Here is a 5,060-nt window from a genome sequence, read left to right on the forward strand (position 1 = left end):
TTTTATTCTGCTTTCTTCTCATGTGAAAATCTCAGAATGATAAATTAAAATCTTTTAAAAATGCCCTCCAGTTCTTGAAGAAAAACATTATAAATGATGCATATATTTGAAATAAAACATGGGAAAATGATTAATAATGCTGAAAGTGGAGTTTTGAGATTAACCAAAATTTCTCAGTTTGCAAATTGAATCTGGGTGCTTGTCTCATAAATTTTGAAGAAAAAAAAAATTCTATTTAAGCAAGAAGAAATAGAATGCCCACCATGTGGTATGAGGAATGATACCAGAAGAAAAAAAAAAAACAAAACTCATTTTTGTGTACCATTTTAAAAGTTTACTGATGGTTTTGGGCAGAACAGGAAGCATATGCATTTAGAATAGGCTTTGGAAAAGGCATCCTGACTACCATATGGGTTCACTTTCATTCTTTCTATGACCCACCCTTTTTTCTTCAAATTCAATCAGGAATCACCCCTGGGACAAAGGACTTTGTTGAAGGTGTTCCCACAAGTGGGCTTCAAGGTCTTTTACATTTGAAATAGGCCTTAATGGTAATCATTAACATCTTTTGGTTAACCACCAGGTGTGTTTGAGTGAGGCCCATTATCCACATTACATGGTCATTTTACTATCTATTCTATTTTATACTTATTTTCTGTGAACAGAGAACCCTAGTTTTGGATATGTGAACAGAGAGCTAGAAAACTAGGCGTTTATTCTAAGACCTATGGAGAGCTAAACTGAAGTTCTGGATTTCAGATTTTTGTTTTGAATTTGAGATACTGCTTCTGCTACATTTAAAAATCTCAGGACTCATGAAGAGAATGAGTTAAAAGCCAGCATCATCAAACTTGTGAGGCCCTAAGAAATTCAAAGGGACCCTGTCTCTAAATAAAAATATTAAAAAGGGATGGGAATGTGAATCTGTGGATGAACACCTCTGGGTTGAATTTCTGGTACCAAAAAGAAAACAACATACACACAAAAATAATAACAATAATAATAAACAAACAAACAAACAAACCCTCATGAGTAACAAGCCCTAAAATTAACAGCCTTTCTCATGCATGAATACAATAAATGGATTTATAGTTCTCTCCTGGTAATTATCTCAGTCTTCACTATGCATTCTGGAGACATGCTGGACTCATGGCACATGGAAGCCCACAAAGGGCTTTAGAAGGAAGCTGAAAACACCATACAATTATGGAATAAAATGCCCAGGTTTTCAAATGCTGATCTAAGCCTCACTAGACTCGTCAGAGGGAGGTGAAGGCTAAGCTACCACAGAGAGACCCTCTGGCCACAAGACTCTGGAGAGGACCTCGAGGAGTCCCTAGCCATGACTGCCAGTTTCCACCATTGCCACTCCTGTCAGCTTTAAGCCACCTTCCTACACAGTCTCAATATAACAAGGCACACTTACCATTTTCTGGCTCTCAGGGTTCTCAGCGTTCTCCCTGTGGTTTGTTTTCAGATTCTGCATAGCACAGACACCTGGGCTCCAGATCCAGGACAGAAGCCTACAAAAAGATTTAAAAAATGGCAGGTTCCAGACACCAAAGGAGCAGAAGATTATGGAATCCCTCCCCCTCATCACTGGCTGCATGAGGATTGGACAGTTCTCACCTATGTGACTGATTGGTCAAGGCTTCAGGCACTGCCTCCAACCTGAGCCAAGTGGGCACAGAATCAAAGTCTGAATGATAGGCTGCTCCACTGTCATTGTTAACCGACTACAGATCAGGGCTGAGAATATAGCTTAGTCAGTAGAGTGCTTGTTTTGCTTATATAAGGCCATGGATTCAATCCCCTGCACTACACACACACACTCTCCCCCCCCAAAAAAAAAAAAAATATTAAGTAAAGGACTTTGGGGACTAGTGTTATGGATCAGTGGTAGAGAACTTCCCTAGCATGCATGAGGTACTGGGTTGAACACGAAGCACCGCATTAAAAAGCCACCCAAGAGTGGGATGGGGCTCAAGCCGTAGCACACTCGCCTAGCATACAGGCGGCCCAGGTTCGATACTCAGCACCACATACAAACAAAGAAGTTGTGTCCACCAAAAACTAAAAATAAATGTTAAAAAAAAGCCAACCCTCAAACTACTAATGATACTGTGTCCATCTACAACAAAAAAAATTCAAGAAAATAAAAGACTTTGTATTGCACTTGTGCACCCTCACTACAGAACTCATAAACACTTTTTATAAATAATATATACATATATGTCTTCAGACAATGTATAAAATTTTCCTGTGATGTGTTTTCAAGTAACTTATATTACAGGTATGCTTCACAACCTGAAATCCTCCCCACCTCACTTCTTCTTCTTCTTCTTCTTCTTCTTCTTCTTCTTCTTCTTCTTCTTCTTATTATTATTATTATTATTATTATTATTATTATTTGAGGCCTGTTAATTGCATTAAATGCCTCTGTATGGGGTTATTTTAAGGCAAAGTTTTCTCCCAATAATAGGACCTAGCCCAGAGAGAAATGTATTGACACTTATAACTGTTTATAAGGTTAAAGCAATTTGTGAATAAATATGTATTTTTTATGAAAATGATATCACAATTACTTTAATATATATTTTTTAATTTTTTTATTCTTTGTCTCATAAAAATTTTGAACTTTAAACTCTTTAGCAATGTTCTTATATCCCTTCCCCCAAAAAAGTGACTCACAAGTATAATTCAAATTATTGAGACTCATAGATTTTTCATCCTTTATTTTAACTAGTGAAGTCTAAAGATTTTCTTTTTATTTTCACCTTTAAATGAAGCCCACTTTTATAGCTTTCTTGTTTTGTAACTGACTTTTAACATTCTGCAATTTTTACCCCCATTTTGATCACTTTGGACTACTGATGTTTTCATGGAGGGGATCTCAAAATGGTCATGCACAAGGTAGGAAATGGATATAGTAAGATATAAGACTGGTGATTGCTGAGTATGTAGATTTTGCTATACAAAATAAGTATTGGTGGATGATATAGGGGTAGGGAGAAAAAGAGCAATGAAAAAAAGAAGAAAAACTTGAACAGTAGAGGGGTTCACATGCTACAAGTCTACAATGATAGCGTGAATATAGAGGGTAGTGTTCTTAGAAGCAGCAATAAAATTTGAGGGAAAGAAAAAGGTAATTTTTTGCACAGTTCCAAAGTGAGAGAGCCAGGTGAATGGGTTCTGTGTTCAACTCTTCCCACCTAGGAGTGGAATTTATAGTTCATAGGGTATGTCTCAGTAAGTAGTAAAACACCATTTCTATGTACCTTTACACTTTTTCATGGCTACAAGCTGACTTTGACAATTCCAGTCACATTACACCTTTGCACTTGTTACCTATTCATTAATTAATTCATTCATTACGTTATTTGTTTTTTATGAATTCACTTTTTTTTAGTTGTCATTGTTTTTACATTACTGGTGATTACATAATTGCATAAATATTCTGATTGTTGACTTTTGGTTAAATATTGTTTTATGTGTTTATTCATACATTTACTTTTCATTAAAATGTTTTCCTTTGCCAACCCTGATTTATATTAGACCTCAATCTTCATTAATGAAGACTAGATAAGATCACATTATTCCAAATAACTCAAGGATTTATCATCTTTGCAGAACCCTAATCACCTGCTAAAGTTGACCCAGTCTGGGTCAACTAAAAGCTGTGTCAAAACTCCTCTTTTTTCTTATATACACTTTAATAAAGGATTTCTCTCTCACTTTTATATTTTGGAGAGTAGATTAACTTCCCAAGCAGTAGTTAATAACCTAGATGAGTTTTCCAACTAGCTCAGTATTACTTTTAAATTATTTACATCCTTGACACTAACAGTGTCACTGATTACTTTTTTTAATTTTTGCAAGATCTTTCTCTCTCTCTCTCTCTCTCTCTCTCTCTCTCTCTCTCTCTCTCTCTTTCTCTCTCTCTCCCATATGACAAATTGAAATCAGATATGCTTTTTTACTAAGAAACACTCTCAGCCTTTAATAAGTTATTCTATAAAGAAAAAGGGTTTTGCTGATTTTCTTAGAGCCTCACTAAGTTGCTGAGGCTGGCTGACATTAATCTAACGTTATAGAAGTTATATATATATATATATATATATGAGAGAGAGAGAGAGAGAGGGTAGTGTTCATTTGACTCTTTCTCTTGGGGACTGGGCCAGAGTTACCTTCTTCTTTCACTTCTACCTTATTTCTGCCTCCAAAGAAACTGCCCTTTACCCTCACACTACCATTGATCCACCATTAGACTTTTTAAATCTGAACTCTTGAGCTGGTCATTTTTCCCTCTTTCCTTCACAGCATTTTTTGTCTACCCGTACCTATTCCACCAATACTTTTTCATGAATACTCACTACTGCATACTCAGTATCCACCAATGTCACATCCTGATCCATCCCTGTTCTTCCTTTTCCATGGATCACTTTGAGATCCCCTCCACCCAGATATCAATAGTCCAGAGTAAGGTCAGGTAAGGGTGTTATATATGCAGGTTTTTAAAAGTCATTTACATAAAAATAATCCTATTAAAATTGGGATGTATTTTGTCTTAGGTTATAAAAATAAAATCTACAGACTGCACTGTCATACTGAATTGTTTAAAATTTATTAATCTTGATAATTTGGAAAAAGAAATTCTATAAAAAGGAGAATAAAGAAAAGAACATAATACATAAAATTGACAAATTTGAAGACACACCAAGTGTACCTATCAAAGGGTGTCATATATCAGTGCTTTCAAAAGACAAATTAATTTGAAATAAATGTAGTTAATGTGAGATGTAGTAATCATATAATAATTATATATAATGGTAGTATACATGTATATGTACAAAATGCATCTCATATAATTATGAGTATACATTGCAAAAAATGAACTCTACAGTATTTTTTTTAATTTTGCTGACAACACTATAAATACCTACATCTAGGTTTATGTATTACCAAATGTTCAGGATACATTTTGTACTTCATAAAGTTTACAACTCACCAACAGACATTTTTTTTTTTCAATTTTTAAAAGGAGTAGTATTTATTTTCAG

At 34.9% G+C, this 5,060-nt stretch overlaps 1 long non-coding RNA gene across 1 annotated transcript in view; it reads left to right on the forward strand.

The window, feature by feature from the left end:
- LOC125614654 overlaps positions 1-2,080 on the forward strand; it is a 4,718-nt gene extending 2,638 nt beyond the window's left edge. Inside the window, exon 2 of the long non-coding RNA XR_007345224.1 lies at positions 2,024-2,080. This is a non-coding gene — a long non-coding RNA (uncharacterized LOC125614654). The remainder of the gene's footprint in view (positions 1-2,023) is intronic.
- Positions 2,081-5,060: the final 2,980 nt, after the last annotated feature.

The sequence above is a fragment of the Marmota marmota genome, unplaced genomic scaffold, assembly GCF_001458135.2.
Source record: "Marmota marmota marmota unplaced genomic scaffold, marMar, whole genome shotgun sequence".
NCBI classification, from domain to species: domain Eukaryota; kingdom Metazoa; phylum Chordata; class Mammalia; order Rodentia; family Sciuridae; genus Marmota; species Marmota marmota.